General features: G+C 36.5%; 1 pseudogene; it reads left to right on the top strand.

Moving 5' to 3' along the window:
- Positions 1–27,929, top strand: LOC122139281 (annotated as a pseudogene).

Raw genomic sequence — 27,929 nt, 5'->3', positions numbered from 1 at the left:
ATGAACGCAATAAGGCTCCTCAGAAGAGTGGTGAGAGTGTTCTGGATGCTTGTGAAAGATCATTCCTCCGCTGAGGAACAAGTGAAAGGTAATGCTTCTGGAACACAAACGCTCCCTCAAAACGATCCCTGAATTGATCCGAATTGTGAGACTCTAAAACATGAGATTGAGGGAGAAGCAAGTAAAGCTTGAGCTGCTTTTTTTCATTCCAGTAAGAGTTCATCTGGATATATTACTGCTAGTTCGTCTGACCTTTACTTTTACACTGGAGTAATCCAGCTTGTGACTCAGCGCAGAAAGCAGAGCGCTTCATAACACTAACACGAAAGGGGCGTGTTTAGATGTTTAAAAACTAGCAGTCAGAAACCAGAAGAATTTGGAGGAGATTGAGATGTGACCGGCCAAAGTGTATTGAATCCGTGCGTTGATCATTTAGAGGCCTTATAACTGTGTATTAAATATTCTATGTCAGTGGCTAAAGCGTGCACTTTGGAAATAGTGTTATTATTATAGACTGGCGGGCGCTTTCCAAAAATACCCAGCATTCTACCTCATATTCTTGCCTCCACAGAACTCTGCGCGGTAATACTATGCCGCAGCGGCGCAGTCGCCTAGGAATGTTCCTTGCGGCAGACAGGCATCAGAATCGGGTTTTTCTTCTTCTACACGTTTGACTTGCGGTGTTCTTGGAGTGCAAACAGAAGTCTGTCACCTGTAAAACAACAACACAGCCCGCTCCTGCACAAACCAGCCCTGTCTCGGTGTTTGTACTGGCTGAGCCCAAGCCCTTTCAGAGCAATGCCATGCTGGGAAGACACTTTTTCCTCTTTTGCTATCTGTGCTGGAAGTATAAATGAACGGGCACCTGCTCACACCTCGCGGAACGCCCGACCCGAGAACTCGCTGCTTCAGGGTTGGAATCAGACCTTATCACAAAAACCTGGAAAGTAAAACATAAAACAAAAACAATACTAAACAAATGTAAATAAATTAATAAATGTATTTAAGTAAATAAGTAAAAAATGTTACATTTATATTATAATATATTAAATAATACATTCGTTATATATAATTAAATTTAGATTTGAAGAGAATTTTAATTAATGTATTTAAATAATAAATAATAAAAGTAAATGTACGTGCTACATAGAAATAATATATTTGTATATAAAATAATTTATATATTAAAAATGTAAATCAAATGAATACATTGTACTTAAACTAAAAACATGTAAAATGTAATATAGTAATATATTGAAATAATAAAATTATATATATAAATTACATTAATATATATAAGAAAATTTAATGATAAATGTACTTTACATAAATAAATAAACCTGGTTGCTTTGATACGATAATATATTTCAGATAAAAACCTATTGTATTTTATAAAATTGATATATAAAACAAAGTAAATAAAATGATAGTAATTATTTTCTACAGTTATCTCCATCTAATACAAAATGTTCAAATTTATATATAAATAGTAAATAATACATTGTATATATACCTACATTTATATAATAAAACAATTACTCAATGATAAGTCTGTTAAATAACTAAATAAAAATGTTCCAAATGTATATCATACTATGATCCAATATTACATTGTATATATATTGCCTATAATTATTATATATACTTATCTATACTAGCTCTATATTAACAATGTAAATAAATAAATACATGTTTCATAAATAATAAACTATCCAAATTTATATAAATATATTTAAATAATACTTTGTATATATCTATATATATATATATAATATAATATATATATATATATGCTATATATATGAATATATAAAAAAATTTAAATAAATGAATAAATGTAATTTAAATTTGTGTAAACTTTATATATAATATATTAAATAAAATCATTTGTTGTACTAAAAAGAACTAATAGATAGATCGTTTAATCATATGTAAAATACATGATACTAAAGTGACAACTGATCTTATTAATATATTTTTGAATAATTTTTTATTAAAATAAAAATGATGCCATATTTTAAATACTTTATATTTCACACAACACACTAGTATGCAATGTAACAGGGGGGAAATATATTTACTTAGTGGAAGTCAACCATAATCTAGATAATAAATGCCATGCAACAAACAAAGCGGTTGAACCGCAGTATTTTGCCCTTGGTTCTGCCAGTACAACTACTAAATATTCTTAAATCAAGGCACATTTAGTGTTGAAAGCAAACACGACCAGCCTGGACATGATGTAAAGTCATGTAGGTTTCGTAAAAATATATCAAAAATGAAGTGAGTTTAAGCTTAAAACAGAAAAAATATCTGTCGTGGAGTCATGAACTTCAGGAATCATTCTGATTCAGATAGATTTAACTAATACAGATATGGTTTGCTGAAGCTCCCCTGCTGAATGGGTTTAGGAATGAAGCATCACTGTGAATTGAGCTCATACTAGAGGAGCAGACCCATCATCAGCCTCTTCTGTATGCTACTGGAGCAGAGTATCAGCCCTTTGTTTTCCACACACGACCTCGCAAACTGGTGCAACGTCAATGACTCATTGTGTGTTTCATTTGCTAATGTTTAATGGAAGTTGTTAAGTACTTTAAAGAGCCAGAATGCTATAAAACATAAAGTCTGTTTTGAGTTCCAGGTTTTTAATGCTGTTTGAAGTTCAAGTGTTTTCATGTAACCATGGCTGTTTTATATTATTCACCCTCATAAGTGCAGAATGCACGAGATTCATAAAGCTTCCTAAAGAATGCATGTTTATAGTTTGCAAACGCTTTAAGAGCGTCAAAATACACATCCTTAACTTTTTTTCTCATATTTTTGTACAATTAGTTTTGAAGAGAAATAACCATTTAGTAAAAACGTCCCAAGGTGGAGGCACCATTAGGAGCGAAATGATCTATGAATATTTTTTAGGGTCAAAACTCTTTTGTGAAATAATATATTTGGGACTGTGAATTTTTTGTCGTAAACTTGAATAATGCATGTACATGGCAAGCATTAAAAAAACTGATCCACTTTTTCATCTTGAAAGTGAAAGTTTTTGTGCAATTAAAATTCTGTTTGAAAAAACTAATAACATATCTTTGAGAATAACAACCAAAAAGCGGTAATCATTCTACAATGGTGACATTGAAACAGTTTTTCAGATTCACTCCTTTGATTAAAGATCTTGCTATACAATAAGTTTTTAGTTGGGAAAAATAAGTCGTTTTTGCTGGTTTATAAAATAACGATTCTTTAGAATGCGAATATACTCCACTGGGTTTTGAACGCACTCACTAAATGAAGGTTAACCGTACTGGCCCTCTTAACTACATTACCCAGAATCCCTCGCGGCGGATCACCACGGGAGCGCGCGCCGAGGAGGCTGCTCCGAATTCCCATCGCGCGGAAAAAAAAAGTTCCTCGAGATGGAGCGCGTGCTGAGCGCTGATATCCCCGCGCTTTTACTCCACGATATTAATCGCGGGCTCTCGCGAAAGGAGATGAGCTTTTGACCTGTTTGACGCGGACTCGCCCAGAAGAACTTTTTCTACTTGTTATGGGCCCTCTTCCATATCCGCGCGCGGAAATTAAACTTTTACGGATCGAGTTCGTGAACTTTTGACTAGTTTTTTTAGTCTCCGGCTGAAAATGCCGCAGCCGCTCGCGCCGTGAGCTTCGCGCTGCTCGTGTTTCACGTCACGGGATTTAAAGCGATCCGACGGAGCGCCTCGGAACCGGAGCCGTGTCCGCCTGGGTGCTCGTGTGCGGGTTCTGCGGCGGACTGCAGCGTTGACCTGAAGCGCGGCAGCATCGCGGAGCGTCTCCCCGCGCGGATCACGGCGTCTGTGAGTGGGATTTTACCTCAGAGCCCTTTGTGTGTCTAAACATCAAAACATCCAGAAAAACATTCGCTTTCAGAGATTCAGCTGCGGTTAAATATGAGATAAAACGCACAGCGTAGAAAAATCATAACTGTAGGTGCAGTTTATTAATGTGTAACGTTGCTGAAAAAACCGCCCAAAACAAACCGTTAAATATAAACCTCCGTCTTTAAAGATGACAAACCCACGATGTTGAGTAGTGATTGATTTAGCTTTGTTTTGTGTGTGTGTGTGTGTGTGTTTGTGTGTGTGTTCAGTTTAAAGGCCCTGAATCTAAACAAAAATATTTTCTCATGTTCTGTGTTGAAAACCATGCAAAGTCTTAAAGGAAGAGCATCAAAGTCATGTTTTTTGATGTATAGAACAAGTTTGATTTGTGACTAAAAAAATAAAGCAGTGTTTTGTCATTGTGATGTCAAAACAATCTAAAAGTGGATTTTCTCAAAGTTGTAACGGTAAAGATTGTTTGGACATGTTTTTTTTAAAAATTAAAAAAACCTTTTTTGGGGGGTTGGGAAATAATTAAATTTTGTTTTTTGAAATTTTTGATTTTTTTTTTGGAAAAAAGGGGTTTTATTTTGGACTTTTTTTTTATTAGGTTTTTACACTTTTTTTGAAAAAAAAAAAAAAAAGTATTTTTTTTTTTTGGGAAAATTTTTTTTTTATTTTTGGTTTTTTTCTTTTTCAGTTAAATGTGTTGCTTGCTTTTTTTGAAAATGTTTGTAAAATTTTTTGGGATTTTAAAATCGAAAAATTTTATGACCCGGTTGCAAAAAGAAAATTAAATATTTTGAGCAACAAAAAATGAGAACAAAAAAAAGCATGTTAAAAAATAAAAAATATTTAAACGAAAAAAATTAAAACTTAAATAATTTAACTAAATAAATAAGTTAGAAAATTTTATTTCAAAACAACAACACACACAAAAAAAAAAGATTTTTGAAGTTGTAAATAAAAAAAAGATTTTAAAATTTTTTCCTTTCATTTAAAGAATCTACTTGCCTTTTTGGGGGAAATTTTAGCTCATGAATCGGTGTTTTTTTTTTTTGTCAGGGGGGGCCACAGGACTTTATTTGGGCATTTTAAAAATGTATTTTATTTATGAACACATTTAATTAAAGTTTCCCTTTTTTCCCTTTCTTTATAAAATTTAAAACGCGTTCCCGGGGCTTGTTTCCCAAAAAGGGGTGGTTTGGGGCGGCCCCAGGTTTTTTAAAAGGGAAAAGGGGAAAGGTTTAGGTTCCGGGTTCGGAGGGGAGCAAATTTAAGACTCGGCACCCTTAAAAGGGAGTTTTTTCCCCCCTTTTCCCCTAACCCCCAAAAAGGGAAGCCAAAGGCCCGGGAAAGAGAAAGGGGAGGGGGGAGGGAAAAAGGGCCCAATTTTTAAAAATCTCCCGAATGGAAAATGGAAAAAACTTTTTCTGAACTGGGAAAACCGAGGGTTTTAGGGTGGGGGTTTGGGCCCCAAATTTTTCACCACCCGTTTTTGTTTTCTCCCCCCCCCTTTACCCGTGTAACGGGAAAAATTTGGGGAAAAAAGGGGCTTGTAAAAAATGATTTTCCAGCTTCCAAAAAAATTTTTGGGGTTTTTTTTTTTATTTTGGTAAAAAAAACTTTTTTTTTTTTTGGTGTTTTTATTTTTAAAAAAAAAAGAAAAACAACTTTAATTTTTTTTTGAAAAAAATTTTTTTTTGGACAGGGGGTTTTTTTTTTTTGTTGGAATTAAATGTAGTATTTTTAAATAAAACAAAAAATTTTTTTAAAATTTAAAATTTAAATTTTTAAAAAATAATTAAAAATTTTAAATTTTTTTTTTTTTTTTTTTATTTATTTTTATTTTTATTTTTAACTTTTTTTTTTTTGGAAAGTATTTATTATTTGGAATTTATTTATTTATTGGACTTTTTTTTTTTTTTGGTAATCATTTATTTTTATTTTTAGACTTGTACTTTTTTGGAAAGGATTTAATTATTTTATTTTAAGACTTATTAGAGAATTATTTTATTAAGAATTATTTTATTTTTTTGTAAAGTATTTTTATTTTGTTTGGGACAAGTTTTTTGTTGGAAATGGTCTCTATCTATCTATCTGGAAATGTGTCTTGTGGATAACATGAAGTGAAGTGTGTTAATAACCCAAAGATGAGTTTGAAGCATCTATCTTATCATGATTTTGAGGGTTTTATATTTTAATGTGTTTGTGTCCGATGTGTTATCTTTATCTCTGTAAAGCACTTCCTGTTGAATGTGACGAGTCCAGTGAGATTAAAACATCTGTGCGCTTCATTCGTGAATCACCAGCAGAACTACTTCTGTGTAAATAAATCAGATTTTACACAGAAATCCTTTTTGTTTAAGTTTTATGTTTAGTTATGTAAACTGTGTTTAGGTTTAAAGGAATAAAATAGCCGTTTTATGCTTAAATTGATGCTAAAAAAGCACAAATATGCAGCAGAAACAAAGGCTGGTGATTTCATGTTTACATCTTCAGTGGACTCCACCTCTAGAACCCAGTAAAATGTTCATTCAGAGCCAGAAACTCCACAAACGGACATGATTTGCTGTTGGAAATCAAAGGCGGCGCTCACTTTCCCTGCATTGCGAATAGATTAGCAGTCTAACCCCAGCCGTTGCTTTTTTGGCTGATGGAGCCCAGATGGAGGTGGAGCTTCACCGCCCAAAACCCCATGCTAAAACCCAAAACATAAACCGGCCTGAAACTCTCAAATCACATTTCCGCCTCCGGGGTCTGAGACCCCCAACACAAAATTCCTGTGTGCTCAGGGGGAATCGTCTCACAAGTTTTTTCAACCGGGGAACGATGTTTGTGGGTGGTTTGGGATTTATGATGGTGTATTATTAAAGATGCACGTTCACAAAGGCTTTTGCTGTTATAAATTGTATTTTAATAAAATAAAGATAAAGAAAGGTTCTTTATTGGCGTCCATGAGAGGGGTAGTTCATCCAAAATGATCAATTTGTCATCATTCGCTCGTTGTTCCAAACCTGTATGAGTTTCTGCTGAACACAAGAGGATATTTTTGACGGTAGCCACTGATTTCCACTGATTACCGTCAACCGTTTGCTCACCATAGCCACTGATTTCCTTTTTTTATTTACATATATTTTATTCTTTATTGCGGAAAAAGATTCTTTAGATCATTAAAGAAAAGTAAAATGATTATTTTAAAAACTGTTCACTGAAAGATTATTTAGGGATAGTTGGGTAGGTAAGATGAATAGATAGATGGGTAGTTGGAAAAATGTTGGGAAAATGGATTTTAGTTAGAAGTAATATGAAAGATAGAAAAAGAAGTTATATATAGATAGTTCGATAAGTGGATGGATAGATAGATGCATAGATAGATGGATAGATAGTTGGATGGATAGATAGATGGATAGTTGGATAAATAGTTGGATAGATAGATGGTTAGTTGTATAGATGATGGATAGTTGAATAAATGGATAGATAGATGGATAGTTGGATAAATAGTTGAATAGATAGATAGATAGTTGTATAGATAGTTGAATAGATGGATAGATAATTGGATAGGTAGATAGTTGGATAAATAGTTGAATAGATAGATAGTTGGATAGATAGATGTTTAATATGTGTATATATTTTTGTATATAGTTGTTTAATATGTGTATATATTTTTGGTTGGTTGGTTGTTTTGTTGGTTGGTTGATTGTTTTATAGATAGATAGTTGAATAGAAATAGATGGATAGATAGTTGTATAAATAGATAGATAGTTGGATAGATAGATGGATAGTTGAATAAATGGATAGATAATTGGATTGATAGTTGTATAGATGGATGGATAGTTGTATAGATTATAGATGTGCGCAATGACTAATTTGACTGTCGTTTAAACGGAAGTTTTGTATTCGAATAGTCGACTAGTCTAAAAGCAAGAAACCCACAAAAGATGGTGGTAAGAAAAAAAACTATGATTATGCTTGCGTGTATATTATAGTATATTTGCATTTGAAATACTTATTCTGTGAATCACACGTCAAATCCCTCAATGAATTCTGCTAAAAATAGATCACAATTATGCCGTACCCATATGCTTCCCTCGTGTTATCCTCATTTAATTTTAGGCAGTCGTTAAAAAAAAAAAGAACAGTTGGGGAACTGCAGAACAATGGAAAAATCAATCAATAGCCTGACAGAATTCTTGATATTCTTGATATAACCTTCATATAACACAAAACTTTACCGTTTCCTTCTGCAGTCAAAATAATCCCACACCTTGCTCGTCTCTCGCGTGGTTTGAGCTCCTCACAACTCACACGAAGAAAACTCATGCAAGGCATGAGGTAAAAATTCAGTTTATGCCCAGATAATATTTTCTTTTAATAGTGTTGTATATTTTTTTTTTTTTTTATTATAAATGTTTTTAAATGTAATTTAATGAAGTAAAAAATAAAATGATAGTAATTTAAATGATAATTATGTTTTTTTTTTCTGTGCGTTATGTCGACCTAATGGCTTCAGTGTTGATCATTAGTAGGAGCTGTAACGTTGAGTCGACTAGACCCAAGCATCATCCCTAGTATAGATAGAGGGATAGTTGTATAGATACTTGGATAGGTACCTAGATGGATATATGGTTGTTGGGGAAAAAATGGTTGTTCTATTTTTTTTTTGCTGAAGAAATCCTTTTGCAACCTTTATTTTTAAGATGGTTTTATAGAATAGTTTTTTTATAGAATAGTTTTTGTGTGTGGTGTGTGGTGTAATTTCTAGTTTTATTTCTCCTATTGTCTCTGACCAGGTATTCAGTTGTTGACTACACAAGATGGCGATTCTCTTAAGTTAATTTTGATTGTTGATGTGTTTTTTTTTGCTTTGGATGTGTGTGATTACATGATTACGCACGTTTCCTGAAGCGCTGCTCGCCAGCCTGCCGCAGCTCACCGAAAATGCTGCTTGAGTGTGCCCCTTTTTGGGGTTTTGTTTATTTTATTTTCCGGATGACCTCTACATGTTTGTGACCGTTTGTGGTTTTACGTTTTCACAGAAAACTGAGTAACAACGAGAAGTTCGAGTCGATCCGGATTTGGGTCCAAACGCTGGAAACCTCAGCAGTCTGATTCTGTGAGTATGATTATGAAATCATCGTTATCTTGGTTTACTCGCACTAAAGAGTGAAACTGTGATGCTTTTGAAACGGTGATCTTTCTGCTTGAGCGGCCCTGACATGACAACTTTGAACTCAACCAATGGGGTGCATTTGGGGGCGGGGCTTTCTGACTGTGTGACTGACCAATGGCTGTATTTGGCTTCCTTCGGCTGATCCACTAGTGGCACTTTTGAAAGATTAATGAAGTTGGATTTGAGGTCAAATCAAATAAAAAAAACGTATACATGCAGGTGGATGAAGATTTCAGCTTTCTTCTGAAATCATCACTTGATTCACTTCTGTAGAGTTCAGTTTGTTCTGAAGGCGTGAGTTTGCGTCAGAAAAGCATCATTGGTTGGATCTGCGTGAGTCAAAACGGTTTGAATCTGGTTTTAATCTTCATGTGAAATATTCTTCATCGTCTCATTCGTTATAGTCATATTAGTGATTATTTACAGTCCTCCAGCAGATTCCATCTTCTTGAAAATGTGACACTTAAAATGACAGAATAATATTAATTTCCGCGGTGGAGAGTGTCTGGAGTGAATTTCTGAGCGGTGTGAGCAAGAGCTCTGTGTGTGTGTGTGAGAGAGAGTGTGTGTGTGTGTGTGTGAGAGAGAGAGAGAGAGTGGTGGGTGTTGGGGTGTTTGTGTGAGAGAGAGTGTGTGTGGATGTGTTTGTGTGTGTGTGTGGGGTGAGTTGTTGTGTGTGTGTGTGTGTCGTGAGAGAGAACGAGGAGAGGTGTGTGGTGTAAGTGTGAAGAGAGAGTAGGTGTGTGGTGTGTGTGTGTGTGTGGTGTGTGGAGAGGTGGAGCGTGTGTGTGTGTGTGTGTGAGAGAGAGATGGAGAGAGAGTATGTGTGTGTGTGTGTGTGTGCATGTATGTGGACTCAGAAACACAGTTTGCAAAGGGACTCAGAGCACAGTTTGGCAGCGTTTGGTTGGTCTGTTGTCTGTGGCGGCGCCTGTGTGGAGTGTCATCTGAGTTTGAGCACTCGGTGTTAAATACAACACCGTCCAGATACATCAGTGTTTTGATATCAAGAGGTGAGTTCGTTTTAGTTGAATCTCGTGTTCAGAATGACATTGGGCCAGTTTCATGGTGGCTTGTCAAAAAATCTTGTCTGATCATTTAATATAGTGTGAAACTTGAGGGTGAAGACGAATGGATGGATAGTTGAATAGATGGAGAGATATATGGATTGATGGATGGATAGATGGATAGAAAACTTGAGGGTGAAGACGAATGGATGGATAGTTGAATAATTAGATTGCTAGGATGGTTAGTGGAATAGATCGATGGATGAGGATGGATGGGATAGCTAGATAGATAGATAGAGGAGGGTAGTTGAAATAGATAGTTGATATTTGATATGGATACGATGGATAGTTGGATAATAATAGATGGATCTAGCTAGATATATAGCAGGTTAGTGGATAGATAGATAGATAGATGGGTAGTTGAATAGATAGATGATAGTTGAATGGATAGATGGATAGTTGGATAAATAGATGGATAGATAGATATATAGATGGTTAGTTGAATAGATAGATGGATAGATGGGTAGTTGAATAGATAGATGATAGTTGAATGGATAGATGGATAGTTGGATAAATAGATGGATAGATAGTATATACTATGGTTTTAGTGGAATAGATAGATGGATAGATGGATTAGGTTGGCTAAATAGTAGATGATCAGTTTAATAGATAGATGGATAGCCTCAGATAAGCATAGATGGATAGGTGAATAGATAGATTGATAGTTGAATAGATAGATGGATCGATAGATAGTTGGATGGATAGATGGATAGATAAATATCCATGGATCCGTTGGATAGATAGATGGATAGATAGATAGTTGGATAGATAGATGGATAGTTGGATGAATAGATGGATAGTTGGATGAATAGATGGATAGATAGATATAAGATGGATAGATCGACGTGGATAGATAGCTGGGATACGTGGGATGAATAGTTGAATAGGTAGATAGTCTAGGATAGAGTAGATAGATAGATAGATCGATGGATTAGTTGGATGAATAGATGGATGATAAGATAGATAGATGGGGATAGATAGATAGCTAGCTAGATAGATAGATAGATAGATAGATGGATAGTTGGATGGATAGATAGATAGATAGATAGATAGATAGTTGGATAGATAGATGGATAGTTGGATGAATAGATGGATAGTTGGATGAATAGATGGATAGTTGGATAGATAGATGGATAGTTGGATGGATAGATGGATAGATAGATGGATAGATAGATAGATAGATAGATGGATAGTTGGATGAATAGATGGATAGATGGATAGTTGGATAGATAGATGGATAGTTGAATAAAAATATAGCTGTATAGATGGATCGATATATGGATAGTTGGATAGGATCGTTGGATAGAAGAATGGATTGGATAGATAGATGAGGATGCCCCCGTACCGTGTTTCCCGTTGCCAGGGGTATTGCTCTGCAGCCTCAAGTGTATTCATGTGTTGGTTTCTAGGTTCCTGTGCTGTTGCTCGGGGTGCACTGGGTGGTTGCTAGGTGATTGAAATTGATTGCAGCTATTCAGGGACAGGCAGTGAAGGTGTGAACACAGGCATTATCAAAGCTCACGTCCTTTCAATACGGACGGTCAAAAATGTTCCAGCTAATTGCTCTTGAGCAGTGGCTCTTTAATGGTTCAAGGCCACAGATTCCTGTGAAACGGCTGCTGAATTAATGGAGGGTGATGGAGAAGTGGATTATCCCACGCTGTGGAAGCGATTGCCCGTTTGTTTTGGTTGAGCTGAAGGGGTCAAAGACGAGAGCCGCTCAGTCTGAGAGACTGTTGAATAAAGGGAGGAGCTATCCGATACCCAGACCCCCGTACAGCGCTCTCTCTCTCTCTCTTTCTTCTCTCTCTCTCTCTCTCTCTCTCCTCTCTCTCTCGCTCGCTATCCGTTCGCTTGCTCTAGTATGACAGCGGCAATATACTGTGCTAGATCTATTAGTGTGTTATCCTGAGCAGTATGTTTTATTTGCATTGAGAACAACAAAATTAGACGCAAGACTTAATATGTAATGAGTTTGTTGGTTTATATTATCTAGTTTCCAAACAAAAAGAGGAAAATCGGAAGCATCCAACGCATCCAAATTCCTCGGGAATTTCCATTTAAATTTTTCTGGATTCCATTTAATGGTTAAAATAAATTTTAGCACTCCGCTAAAAGCTTGTTCTGGCATACAATTAAAAGAAAATTAAAGTTGATAACAGTAAAATATTAACGTGCTCGTCTTAAATTATTTCCTCCAAATTTAGTGTTTTTCATTTTAATTGAACGATAATAGGACCCTTTGAAATCTTTTATATCACGATTTGATTGATTGCACGACCCTACTTTTGATTTATTCATCCAAAATTCTGTAACATTCTATTGATTTAGTGTTTTTACTTTTGATTTATTCATCCAAAATTCTGTAACATTCCGCGTTATTCCATTATTGTGGAAATGCCTAAATGTAACAATTGTAAAAACATTCTAAATGAGGGGATTATCTGAAAATAGTCACGACCACACGGTTACTGTCAGAATCTGGAACATCTGTTTCCGTTTGAATTTGTAACTTTATTAAGCGCAGGGCTGATGTGAAAAGTATTTGATCATTAATGAGATCTGCAGCAGGCGCTTTACAGCCCGAGGAAAATATATTGAAACTGAAGTTAAATTAATGTGTTTCAAGGCAGCTGTGTGAGCTCTTCTCTGCTCATATCCCAGAGCTAACTTCACTTCTTTTCCCCTTTTAGTCTCAATCTGCCACGAAACACACACATTACATTACACACACACACACACACACACCCTCTGACGGTGTGGAAAGTGTGTGGTGGTTGTGGAAATTCAAGACGAAGCGTCTAATAATACTTCCTCATAATGCGCTGATGTGCCAAACATTCACAGCGCTGCTTTCTCAATCCACTTTATGTGGAAACAATCTCACCGTGAGCGTTTTTTTTTTTTTCTAAATCTGTCATATTATAATCACTCACGCGCAAAGCTTTGTCGTTTAGCCCCGTCCCACTCTGACTCTGATTAAAACAACGGCGTATAACAACCTTATTTGAGCAAATGAGACAGCTCAAACAAATTTGAAGGCGGGCGCGGCAGAAAGACACATATGAGCTGCTTGTTTGTCTGAACGAGGAGAGGAGCACACTAAACACACACACACACACACACACATACAAACACACACACACACACACACACACACACACATTACCACACTCACACACTAGCAGATGTTAAAGACGCAGCCAGAGGAGGTGTGCTGGGCTAATTTATGGGCGTTCATGAGTGAAATTACTGAGGGTAAACAAACAGGAACTAGAATAGAGAATGAACATGACTAACGTATTTGGTGTGTTGTTTTGTAAATCTGAGGGACGGACTTAAATTTTTTCTTATTCAAAATAAAACAGGTTTCTTATGTAGAAGGGGGGGGGGGGGGGGTGGGGGACTGTGCATAAATGAGATGCTCGCGATGACCTCTCGACTTCTTTGCTTTTGTCGTCGGATGCTGGATGTCACACGTCTGTCTCTCCCAGAGGATCTGCTCCGGCACGCCTCCAGCGTCTTATCTCTCTGGGTTTCAACACCTTTGACTCCTTCTTCCCTTCACTTCACACAAAAGAACAGACTTCCCCACTCATGCCTCCTGTGCACGGCTCACACACAACAGTTTAATGCTTTGATTTTTTTTTTTGAAAGGTGTTTGTTTTTTCACCGTGGGCTTTTCTTAAACGATTGGAGAGAGGGACATTAGAGGTTCAGATTTCTGCCTTGAGCTGAAGATGAGAAACTGAAACATTGAAAATAATGTGTGTTTTATGGTACACACACAGACACACACACACACACACACACACACACACACACAAGTTGCATGGCTATATTTACTAATTTTATAATTAATAAAAAAAAAAAAATGTAATTATTAATGAAGTAATTAAAAAATGCCATTAAACAGATCTTAAAAATATGCAGTCTTCATGTTGTTGCTACACTGATTTGGAGATTTGATATGAAAATATGTCTGAAGTATAAATGTATCATTAGTAATGCATTTAAAATGTACAAAATTGTATCTGTGTATCTGTACTCCAGTAAAGTTTAAGTTCTTGTCTCTTGACTAATGAAGCCATTTTCAGGGAGTTTAAGCTCTGTTTTAATCTAAAGCCCTTTTCGATTAGTTTAGCCTTTGAAATACTAGTTTAAGCTCTTTTAGACTAGTGTGTGAGCTTTTTTAAGACTCAGTTTTATGTCCTGTATTCTAATTCTAGCTTCAAATTAGTTTCAACTTTATGACTAGATATGATCCGCTATACTAGTTTAACGCTCATTGTCAGTATATATAAATATGTCTTCATATACACTGTATCTTGAAAAGAGTTAATTGCGATGATTTTCAAGCATGTTATCGTAAAAGATGTTATATTTAAGTGTCTTGGGTGAGCGCCGGTGTAATCACATGGTATGTGCCGCGGGTGTCATTTGGTCCACTCTTATGACGCCTGCAACAGTATTTATGTTGAGTTACACCCAATTTCAGACGTATGAAACTCAAACGCGGGTGTGTGACTGTATGCAGGTTTAGACCTACCATTACAGGGAATGTTTTCAGCCGCGGTCTTACACACAGGCGGCCATGCCCCAGCTTGTCCCTCGTATTTCTAACACAAGACCAGCTCCTGCCACTGCAATTTAGGAGGGCCGTGCAGCTCGGGGAAAATTGCTGGGCCTCGTCAGCGGCGCTTCACTGGAGGGGAATGGGCTTCTATAATTGCCAGGGTTTTTTTTTTTTTTTTGTTAAATACCTTGTTAGCCAATTACCTTATCAACTAAATAACACACTTCTGAACCCAGCGGCTGTTTTAAGCTTTTGTGAGTGTGCTGACATCGAGCGAGCCAGAGAAGCGCAAGTGACGCTTCTTCACCCAGCGCCAAACATGTTTCTGAATGCCTCTGCTGGTGTTTTCTGTGAGCAAACAACAGGAATTCTCGAGCATCTAGGCGGAGCTGCCTAGTTCGTCATTGGTGCGCTTATGGAGACGCTTGGACCTTAGCAACAAAACCAATAGTATGGAGGTTCGCGCCGGGGCTTTGCCTCCTCTCTCGAAAACATGGGAGTCCTTATCTGTGTCTTCAACTGACCTGCTTTCCAGAAACCGCCAGGAGATTCACGTCAGCTCACCGCGCTCCTCAGTGCTAACAGTCACCTGCTTTCCTATGTTAAGCTTTTTACGCGATTTTAAGCTCTTAGGTAGTTAAGCTCCTTAGAATAGTTTAAGTCCTTTAGACTATTTAAGCTCCTTCGAATCGGTTTAAGCTCTTTAGATGTTTAAGCTCCTTTAGAAATAGTTTAAGCTCCTGTAGGCTCGTTTTAGCTCCTTAGAACGTTTAAGTCCTTTAGAATAGTTAAGCTTCTTTAGATAGTTTAAGCTCTTTTAGATAGTTAAGCTCCTTTAGATAGTATATGCTCGTTAGGACTGTTTAAGCCTTTAGACTAGGTTAAGCTCTTTTAGGACTAGTTTAAGCTCTATAGACTAGTGTAAGTCTTTTAGAGTATTTAGGCTCCTTTATACCAGACGATTTTAAGTTCATTTCAGATATTTTGTTTTAAAACTGTTTTTTTAGTTATTGTTTTTAGGTCTTTGACACTTTTAAGGTTCACTTTTAGTCTAGTTTGTAAACTATTTTTTTTTTCAATTTAAAATCTGTAAGGCTAGTTTAAGCTTTTTAAAGAGCTTAAACTAGTTACGCACTTTTAACAAGTTTAAGCTTCACAATTAGATTAAAATTTTTTGTAAAGATTAATTATGTCTTTCAGACTGGTTAAGTTTTTCAATTCCTTAAAACTTTCTGTTTTAGAGTCGATAATGCTACTTTAGACTAGGTTAAGCTCATTTAGAATCGTTTAAGCTTTTAAAAGAAATAGTTAAAAGCTCTTTTAGATTAGTTTAAGCTGCTTTAGAATAGTTTAAAAGCTCAGTTGAGCTAAGTTTATTTTTTTAAACAATTGTGTATTTATTTTATTTTGTTTAAAGCTCTGTTTGGCTAGTTTGGTTTCCTTATTTATAAGTATCATATCATTTTTCCACATCATTTCTTAATTGTGTGTTTAAAAAATTTAAAAACGACTAATCTTATAAAATTATTTATGCATTTGCAAATTATGATGAGTGTAGATACATGGCACCTCCAGCTTCATCAAACAGTCTGTATCGATACAATACTAAAGCCACTTCAGATGCACGCTTCTGTGTTTCCTGCAGTGGAAAGATGGCGTTTGTTGATGCGAGATTTATTGCTGAATGGTAGCAACTCTACAGTTTCTTAATTAGACTCACTTCAGGTAATTTAAAGAGGAATTGGATGTGTAAGATCGAGACACATTTAATACTTGATTAGTAATGGAATAAAAGACCATTTATAAACACAGAGGGAAATAGCATCTGTTTTGTTGCATTCAGCAGCTCATTTCCTATCTCTTTCCAGTCCACAGAGCCGCTATTTTGAGAGTTGTTTAAGTGAGAGAACTTTGTACAGATTTACAGGGAATTATGATATTTAATAATTTTATTTTATATAAATTTATTTTTTTGCATTGAAAAAAAAAAGTATATATTTTGTTTTGTATATACTGTCAGTTATAGTTTTTAGAAGAAACTAGAATCAGCCAGGAAGAATTGCCTGCACCCAGTGCGGTCGTCTACTGCTATGTGGAATCGGTAGAAGTAGTTTATTGTCTATTTGCCAGATCTATCAGTGATTTTAGAACTGGGATCAAGACAGGGCGTTCAACTGTCCTGCATCTGTGTGTGACCCAGATGCATTGACCGCAAGGTTGATGGAAAAAAAAAAATAATGCCCGTATTTCCAGCGTGGAGCCGCGGCTGTACAGTAATCTCTCCGGCTGGCTGCTGGTGTATTTAAAGCTCAGCAAGGACCGGCTGGGCTCCATCCCGCCATCAAGGTCTTAATCTGCCGCACCTGCCAGCAACTTTAACGTGACACGCTACACATTCCGTCTCTTAGCCACGGCAGTGACTGCTCCTGACCGCCCGTGCTTGTGGTTTGAACAGAGAGCTGAGCGGAACCGCGTGAAGGGCTCGAGGAATCTGACGTTTCAGGGGCTTCCACGGACTCGCCTGGCTGAAGAGCCAGAGGAATCGCACACGCGCGGCTCATGGCCGTGCGGCTTTCTGGGGTAATATGAAACAACATGGAAGTACTGGAGGTGGAAGCGGACACGTGTGACGGAGCTTAACGTTTACTCCAGAACTCGTGCGTGAGCGTGTGTGTGTGGTGTGTGTGTGTCGTGTGTGTTGTGTGTGTGTGTGTGAGCAAGGCAGCTGTAGTACAATAACCTGACGGGCGTGAGCAAAGGCTGGCTCTACGACCCTCCCTGAAGCTGCGAAAAGCCAGCTGCATCATGTGCACACAACGCAATCAGCCGCATTCAAACCCCGGACGCCTGGGGAGTTCTGCCAGGATAACTTCGCCGAGCTGTGGAGTCTAAAGCTACTTCTTCTTCCTAACCTCTCTGTCACACCCATCATGCCTCTAGTGCAGGCAAGGAAAACGGGAAAGTAGTGTGTTCTTTTGCTGTTGTTTTCTGCGTCTGATCTTTGTTCATTGTCTTAATGATCTAACTCACTGAAGGCTATTCGATTATTGTGAAAGGCCGGAGCCCTAGGTTACATTTATGACATTAAGAGACTTTTTTAAGACGAGTTAAAAAATATTTATTAAGATTTTTATCACTATCACGGTAAAAAAAAACCATGTTTTGAAATTGTGATAGAAAGCAAAGATCATTGGGTACATTTGACACGAACACTGCAGAAAATGCTGTCTAGTATTTTTGTACTTGTGTTTCTTAAATCAAGAGACATTTTCAATAATACTGCCGACGGCGTAAGAAGAAACAATCTTTGTTCAAAGAGGGAACAACGTGCCTCATTTGCAGAGACTTTTATTATTGTTTTTAAACAATTTTATAATTTTTTTGAAAAACAGGACTTTATATTTTGAAGTCCAATTACTTAAGTAAATTTAACTTTGAATCTAGAATGTTTTAGATATTTTTACTAGAAAACTTCAGAAATACTAAGAAAGTACGTTTTTTGCCAGGGAAACTACTATTTTCAAGGAATTTACAATGTTAATTAACATGTGTAACTTGCCACTTCTCTAAGAAATTATTTGTGAACAGTTTTTTTGAGTAAAAAATGGTTTCAAAATAAAATCCTACATTTTCTTTTTTTCGGTCGCTCAGCGGTTAATGCTCTTTTGGGAAGAGTTTAAGGCTCTGTATGTAAACTATTTAAACTAACATATCTTAACATGTCGGTTTTTTTAGAAACCTTCTTCCAATATCTTGACGTTTTTAATAACACGAAGCCATCGGTTCAGGCTTGATATATATAAGGTTAAATAATGATGATTCTTGGCGCCTTTAGAATGAATTGTGTTTAAAAGGACCGGCGAAATTATTATTTATTTGTATATTTTATCTCTTTTGTTATATTTTATTGTTATATAGTTTTTCTATTATTTTATAATTATATTATTATGGAGCAAAACATTTTAGGCATCTCAGAAGAAAAAGGTACAAAAGGTTTCAAAAGGCACACCTTTGTACCTAAAACAGTCCATATTAGTCCCTAAAAAGGTACAAAAAGTATTTGTTCCTTTTGAAAAGGGACTATACGCCAGTGACAGCTTTAAGTAACTTTTCTGGAGCGTGTAAAGTGATTCTAAGGTAAAGAACCGTGATTAGTCCGTTCACTGAAGCTTATGGCTGCTGTTTTTGTTGAATCCTTCACTAATATTTTCGTTCTCTGTCTTGTCTGGCGATTCTGAGCTGGAACCAGTTGAGCCGCTGTGGAGGAAGGTAGTTTACGTGGGACTTAGCGGTCCTCGAGCAGCTCACATCGGAAACACCCGCATCAGTTCATCGCTGACGGAGGTTTTCGAGCGTAGTAAGAGGCCTCGCCAACCTGCAGGCGCTGTGAGTTCGTTCTGATAATCAACGAGGCGTGTAGTCTTGAATTAAATGTTTCGCAACTGGACATCAGACTCTTCAGAGAAGAAGCAAGAAAGTCTGTATGAATCCCATTCATATCATTAAACATGCTGATATTTATACAGTGAGGATTCTGATGTTGTGATGGTAAAACCAATGAAGATCTTTTATAAAAGTAGAGCAGATACTGAATATAAGCTGATCTAAATATCAGATCTGTGCTCTATATCTCCGTAATGAGAGATGAAGATGATAAATGATCCTAAATTATAATGCAGTGATTTTGGAGGCTTGGATTTAAAATGTGGTTTCTCTCAGATTCTATCGTCCAGTCTTCACAGAGATATGAAGTATAAAGAGATCTCGTGGACCATCGCGGCCATGAACGGCCCTTTCTCGGCTATCGACAATCTGGGAGGAAAACTGTGAGTGATCTTATTTGCTTATGCATTGTTTGTGTATTCAGCGTATCAGAACCTGTGTTATTTACTACTGGTGAACGAGACAAGCCGCTGCTTGACGCAGTATATAGGAAGCCTAACCATCAAGCTCTGAGTAACAAAAAATGACTCTCTCTTTTATTCATGTTATCAATGAATATAGTTTAGCAATACTTCACACCGGCAAAGAGTGCTGTTTTAATCAGTATTCTGCAGCATTGTTAATAGTTCTTGATTTGATCACCACAGTCAAAACTGGAACAAGAAATTAATTTTGTGTTACATTTTAGATGTAACGTTGTCTGTTTTGCTCAATTTTGCAATAATGAAAATCGCGCCCAGTAAAGCAAGAGGGAAGCAGGAACTGGGTGATTCAAATCAAGTTGAGGGTCAGTGATTCAGTGCTTCGCTTCCAAAATGACTCAGTCAATGTGAAGTGAATCAGTTGAAGTGTGAATGATTCCAGCGACTTCATTCACTTGCTTCATTGGCCGTTTGAATGAATCGGTTGCATGGAAGATTTCAATGGAACTCACATCATTAAGACAGTCGACTCGCCAGTCACCTATCTGGGCGCTTTTTGGTTAATATTTAAGAGTATAATTTCATTCGTAAAAGAATCAAAATTATTCTTTCTAAAGCCAAAATCGAATGTGCGATTAATTTGTAGATTAATTGGAATTTTGAATTCGCGTGACAGCCACCATTCCAGCCCTAGTAAATGCTCTTACAATAGGTTTATATTCGTTTTTGTCTGTTCCTAACAAAGGACTCCGCTGCCAAAGGCAAATCGTAGCGATATCGAGCTCACGCCGGATAGTCCTTCAAGGACCCCATGGACATGCTGGAGCAGCTGTGAGACTCTCTCTTTCTAGCTTCTGAAACCATTTGAGTGGTGATGGCTTAATGATTGTGTAAAAAGTCTGTCTGTGCTCGTCCTCATCGCCTCGGGACTTTGAGCAAACAACGCCATCATGTCAGGTTCAAAGCCAAAGCGTTCTGTCTCAGATGAAGATAGCTGGCAGAGCTGCTGAGTATGAATCCGTGTAATCTGGTACTAAAGCCGGCTCAGGTGAACATGCGGGGATGATGGTCACGCCTCTCTCGTCACCGTCAAGGCACCTGCAAGACACGTCAGCATGGCTGTGCGGAATGCCCAGCTTCACAGTGGTTTTCTTTTTTTCGCTGGGTGGGCGAACAGGCCTTTCCTTCCTCTGGTGAACGCCCAGCTGGCGCCCATCCACATCTGGCTGAAGGGCAAAAAACGCGTCTTGACGCCGCGGCGCCAAAGAAGTTGTGTGCGGTGCGTTTTGGAGTCTCCGTGGGGCGAGTTTCAGCCGTTCATTGGGATGTTATCTCATGATTCCCATTTTCGTGAATTCGTCCACAGAAGCTGTTCTTCTTCATATTAACAATCAAAACTGTTGTGAATTTGCTGAATAATAACTGTGTTGTGTGGTCTTTTCTTTGAAAGAAAGTAAACTTTTTTCAATCAAGGACAAATTTAAATCGATGAAAAGTGACAGTAAAGACATCGTTAATGATATAGATAGCATTTATTTTGCAAAATAAGGAAAAACTGTTCTTTTGAACTTTCTATTCAACATTATTAAAAAAACATCAATGTATCACGGTTTCCAGCTATTAATCTTATTTAGCCAGCACAAAAACTGTTTCACACATCGAGGAAAAAATCGAAATCATCATATAGAATGATTTCTGAAGATCATATGTGACACTGAAAACAGCAGGTAATGATGCTGAAACTACAGCTTTGATGTCACGAGAAAGAAATAGCAGTTTTAACAGACATTGCCACATACAAGACAAGTTTTTAGACTGGAATAATACTAATATTCAGTTTAATATGTACTGTTTTTACTGTATTTAGTTTTGATAAAAATTAAAATAAATTAAAATTAAATAAAAATATGTTAAATTAATACTGGTAGTAATGTCTGCTGAGAAATTCAGCTTTGCATCACAGGAATAACTTACATTTTGCAAGTTATTTTAAATTGTATATAAATATATATAACAATATTACTGTTTTTACTGGATGATTTTTAATTTAAATATATTGCAGTCTTGGTGAGCAGAAGAGATTTTCTTTCAGAAACATGTAAGAATAATAGTTTGTTGACAAAAAAATGGCATTAAAAAATTAAGCTAAATGGAACTTGAGCCTAAAGATACTAAAAACATCATAAAAACTGTTCATATTTGATATTTTTGTGCTTCGCAGATGACTTCCCCAAACCCCAAGATCACGTGCAGCCCGAGACACAGTCAGCCATCAAAGGCAACAAACGTGACGTTCGTTCTGCCTCCGCGGCCAGACTGGCCAGCGACTCCCCGATGGGACCTTCGCCCTGGAAGAAAGAAAGACAACAGGATCCTGGAACGACGCCTGAGATCCTATTAACCAGGGCTAACCTGAGCTCTCAAGGTTCAGCTGAGGTCATCCGAGTTACACGACCACACTGCAGCCTCGAGCAGCGTGGAGTTCACTAGTGAGGGCGAGTACCAGGTGATCATCTCCAACCACTTCGGCTCCTCGTACTCCACAAAAGCCAAACTCACCGTCCAAGTAGGGTGTTGGGGTTGGCTCAATCACACAATACATCTAACAGACCATGTTACGTAATACTACAAACAGACTATGGTATTAATAACATTATGCTGAATCTGTTTCATAACCCTCACTTACATACGTATCCGTCATCTTACTATTTTCCACATTTCGTGTTATATATGGGACCCAGAGTGAATGTAATTTTTTTAAAAAGTCAAAAAGTTTATATTTTCAACTAAAAACCATATTTGTGATCTGATCAGCAACTTCTCATTAAACGACGTGAATGTTGGAAAAATATGCAAAAGTTTTGACAATGATACTGGAGCTTACCCCCACTCTTTATTGATTAAAAAGTGTTAAGAAAAAAAAAATATTTGAAATTGTAACAATTTTCGCAATGACCTACCCCAAAAAAAAAAATATGTCTTTTTTTCTATGTTGATGAGAAATTTTCTTTGGAATATATCTATTGTAGTGAATTATGACAACAACCAGAATTAAGACCTACTTGTAAAGATTTTTTTTTTTTTTTACATTTGTGCATGAACTACACCAAAAAAAATATTATATATCGGCCCAAATATATATATTTTAAATATATGTGTGTGTGTATATATAAACCCATAATTGCCTCAAAAAAAAGTCCAAATTTATGAAACTAAGACATAGTTATTTCTAACGAGAATTCAACATTAATAGTACTCTGTGATTTATCAGTTTTCAAACTAAATACAAATTGAACTGTTAATGAATGAACTTTCAATTACAGATGAAAAAAGTGATACATTTTTCACATGCTGCAGTGGTTTACGTGTACACATTCATGTTCATCAGCAAACTTGTGGTGTGATTCTGGGGAACAAAGGCTCCACATATATTATGGCACTTTTTTTTGACACCAAGTCTAAAAATCTCATTGGTAATTTTACAATACTAATTTTTGACACTAAGGGACCTCCATACATTCCCGGGTTCAAAGGATGTCCGAATGGTTTAAATCGCTTTAAAACACGTTATTCTAAAAAAAAATAAAAAAAACTGAAAAAAAATAATAAATATATTTTGAGCGCTCTTAAAAGTAATTTGCATCCAAAGATTTGTTTCACTACACAAAAAACTATGCTTTTATTTTTTGAACTGTGCCAAATGTGTTAAAATGTCTTGCGTTTGTGAAGTTATGTGAAACAACAATCCCACTCATCCATCTTTTCACGCGCAGCAGTGCTGCCGTTCTTCACCAAAGGCCCCGATGGACCGAACGATCCGCGCCGGAGCACACCGCGCGGCTGGAGTGACGCCGCCAAGCGGACCACCGTCTCTCAGATCGCCTGGCAGAAGGACGGAGGCCCGGATTTCCCTGCGGCCCAGCGCAAGCGGAGGATGCACGTCATGACCGAGAGACGCGTGTTCCTGTTCTTCAGCGTGGACGTGAAGACGGAGGACATCGGCGTTTACAGCTGCACTGCGCAGAACACCGCCGGCGCCGTCTCTGCTAACGCCACGCTAACAGTGCTGGGTAAGAGGATGCATGTGTTTGTCATAAAAGGTGACTCTAAAAGAGTGAAATTACTAATGATGCACCAAAATAATTATATTACAAAACCAAAAATAAAGATTTTAATGTAGCTGGAAACTAAAGTATATAAAAAAAGAAAGAAAGACTGTATACTAAATAATTAGAAAACAAATAATTAATCAAATTTAATGCATAGAAAACATTTAAATGGCATAAAGGCAGTTTTATAAACCTTTTAATTAATTTCTGGAATATAATTATTTTAATACATATATTTAATTAAATAATTAGGAAAACTTTATGCCAGTTTTTCTGTCAACATTTTAATTACTTCCTTTTTGAAATTTTATTATTTTATTTATATTATGTATATGTCTAAGTATAATAAAACATACATTAAACAATAAAGACATCACTAATAGCAAATGTAAAATATAATGAAAATGTTATATAATTATATATATATTCAAAATTTAATCAAACACAATAACGTACAAGAACTGGCTGTATTTAATGTTTAAAGTTTGTTTTATATATTTTTGTATTTCCCTCCAAAAACGTCTGCTGTGTCTTCTAATCCATGCATAAAATATTTTGACATTTTTTGTGTATTATATATATATTTTTTTATTTTATTATATGGTGATCTGTCACACCACATTAAAGAGCATCAAAACCATTTATTTATAAAATTTTGTGAAAAAAAATTTGAAAGCTGTGACTTTTACACATAAAGAGTGACAAAGCACTCAAATTATGGAGATTATTAGATGTGAGGTGCTACCAATAATGTTCAGTGATGATTTATTAATGCATCAACCTCATCCTCAAACAAATGGATATTATGAGAATTTGGGTTCTGGATGAAATCTTTCTTTTTTTATATGTATATGTTTTTTTTTTTATTATTATTATATAGTGATCTGTCACACCACATTATTGTTTGTGTAACTCGACTGCATCAGTGTGCATCAGCAGCGTCCCGTTCTTCCCGCAGAGACGCCGTTGTTGTTTATTGCGGTGGTGGGTCGTGTGGTTGTGATCAACTGGACGGAGAGACGACAGTCCTCTGCAGGTGACCGAGCGACACTTCTTCGCCGCCGGGAACCAGCTGCTGATCATCGTGGACGCCGCGGACGGAGACGCAGGAACCTACACCTGCGAGATGTCCAACCCGCTGGGCACGGAGCGAGGGAACGTGCGTCTGGCCGTCCTGCCCAACCCAAACTGTGACTCGGGGCCGGCGGGCAGCGGGGCGCTGGGGCCGGAGGAGGACGGCTGGACCACGGTGGGCATCGTGATCATCGCTGTGGTGTGCTGCGTGGTGGGAACCTCGCTAGTGTGGGTCGTGATCATCTATCACCACAGACGACGCAACGAGGACTGCAGCGTCACCAACACAGGTCAGTCCTGACCCGACATCGCACCGGTGACGTTTAACGCTACTAACCCTGCGTCTCTCTGTCTTCCGTTTTGTTGTCTCATGTTTAGATGAGACGAATCTCCCGGCGGACATCCCGAGCTATCTGTCGTCTCAGGGAACGCTAGCGGATGGTGTGTGAGGGTGGATGGAGTCTTAGGTAGGTGGGATCCTTCATTGGTGGGTTTTACATGCCGCACAAAGACATGAACAGTAAGACGGGACGCTGCTCTCTTTATACGCACAGAAGTGCACTGTTAAAAATACAAAATACTGTAGTAGTGTTAATCAAATTACTAAAATCTGTATTTTACCTTTATAATATAGTGACTAGGCTTTGTTATAGTTTTACTAAAACAAAAAAGATTAGGCCTGCTTAGGAAAAAAAAAAATATATATAATAATATATTTTTTTTTATGGTTTAGTGGTTTTTTTTTTCGACAAACTATTTTAAAATGTATGAGATTCTTAACTGTTTAATCAACATTTCTGATTTTATTTGATTTTATTTTTTTTACATTTTTTGTAAAATAACCATGTGAAAAAAAATGAATAAAATTAAATTAAATTAATAAAACAATAGACATATATTTTTTATGTAATAAAACTACAACAAAATTCTTAAAATTGTACATTTTTTAAATAAATTAAAATTGAAACACAAAAAAATAAAAACTCTAAATATTATTAAAAACTACCTAAATATGGCAAAAACAAACAACATTTCTAAAATGAAAATATTAATAAATCTATAATAGTATCTCAGTCATATTAAACACAAATTAAAACAATATACTAAGAATAGACAGTAACTTTTTTCTTTTTAATTGTAACGATTTTTCACTTTGAATTTCACTTGTTCTTTTTCACTTCCAAAACGTATTACAGTACAGTGTTTTACTGTAAAACTGTATGAAATGGCTGATTGTATTTATTACAGATTTATTTTTCTTCGTATATATAGAAAGGGAACAACCAGATGTGTTTCTGGGAATGTCACAATTATACGATGACTTTCAAGAACTGTACATTCAACAGTATTTTAATTTAATAAAACATTTTCCTGTTGGATTTATTGCCGTTTTTCAGCATCTATACTATGAGAGCTTTTTTACTGTAGTATTTTCACTGTTATAATAGCGTTCCTCCTCCTGTAGGCCTCTGCCAGCTGGACACAGGAAGTGAGGCGGACATGGAGGCGGCGATAGACCCCCTGCTGTGTCATTATCAGGGGCCGGTGGGTTCACTGCTGAGACGGAGCCCCCGCTACAGCCCCGATCTACAAGACACCTTCAGCGGTGAGTGACGCAGAGACCGTCCCGTCTGCGTCTGCGTGATTAATCCTGACCTCTTCTTCTCTCGTGCAGCGTGTGCGTCAGAGCAGCGGCCCGTCGGAGCCACTTCCTCCTGCAGCAGGAAGCATGAGTTCTACACCTGCAGCTCCGCCCTCGAGCCCTACGATCACATGATGATGCAGCTGGGTGACACTTCCTGTGTGGAGGACTGTGAGAGAGGAGAGTGTGTCCTGGGCTCCTCGGGATCATATATGGGTGAGTCTGAGCAGATATTTATCAACAGGAAACATGGAAACAAATGCTTTAAAATAACACTAATATGCTTTTCATGCACTTGACAATTAACATGTTTTATTAATTTTTTTTTATTTTATTTTTTTTTTATTAAAAAAATTTTCATCAATGAATGTGTATTTTAACAAATTATCAGAGCATTAAGCTACAAAACCCTAAAAATATATTTTTGTAATGTAAAATAAACAATAATTAAAATAAATTTATAATATTTAAAATTAAATTAAATTTAAAAAAATATTAATCTAGTTTATTAAGGCAACATTTCTTATTTTTAATTTAGTTGTAACTTGTTTTACTAAAATAAATAAAACTAAATTAAAAATGAATAGAAAAACGCAACTAAGTTACTGACATTTAAACTAAAATTAAAATGTAAAAATAAAAACGAATTGAAAATATGAATGCAAAATTATAGTAACTTGAAATTATAGTTGTTCAAGGCATAGTTTCTCGTGTTTTTTATGTTGTAACTTTTTTTAGTAAAATAAATAAAACTAAAGCTAAAATAAAATTAATAAAATCTATGTATAAAAAAGTTGCTAAAATTAAAATAAATATTAATATTAATAGTGGATTATACTAAAATAACACAACATTAAACAGACGGTGTTCAAATGCATTTTAAATCATAATATATAAATTTCAAAAATAAGTTAGAATAGTTATAACAATAGTAGAATAGAAAAGAATGCCTTTTATTGTCATTTAACGAAATTAATTTATTAAATTAATCATTTTCATGTTTATATTTATAAAATAAAAGAAAAAAATATTTTATTAAATTAATTTAATAATTTGCGCAGGGACTACAATAAAAAAAAAATACTTCTAAAGCATTTATTAATCTTAGTGCTCATTTCCACATTCACTAAAGCATTGAATAAATCAATAGTAGCATCTGTTGGACCTGAGATGACATGAACTAACAATCAACGTGTTATCAAAGATTAATAAACACTGTGTTTGTTACCGTAGTCAGTGCATTAACTAAAGGGACCTTAACTGTAAAGCTAGCAACGTCAAGGGCATGGGTTCGATTCCCAGGAAGTGCATGAGCTGATAACACCGATGTTGCTTGAATGAGGTGTAAATGAAAGCGTGTGCCTGTGGTCTCAGGGACGTTTGGGAAAGCGCCGCAGGAGCTGTGCACTCAGAACGCGGTCATCCTTCACGAGAATCCGTACGCAGCGCTGCACGCCGACTCAGACCTGGACGAGGAGCACGCGAGTGTTTACGAGCAGCCGTTCGATCACAGGACGATAGAGAGCTTTCCCACGTCACCGCTGGGCTCTTAGCGCCGCCGCC

This window comes from Cyprinus carpio, chromosome A4 (assembly GCF_018340385.1).
Source record: "Cyprinus carpio isolate SPL01 chromosome A4, ASM1834038v1, whole genome shotgun sequence".
Taxonomy (NCBI): domain Eukaryota; kingdom Metazoa; phylum Chordata; class Actinopteri; order Cypriniformes; family Cyprinidae; genus Cyprinus; species Cyprinus carpio.
The sequence above is the reverse complement of the archived record's forward strand: the minus strand, read 5'-3'. Positions and strand labels throughout refer to the sequence as shown.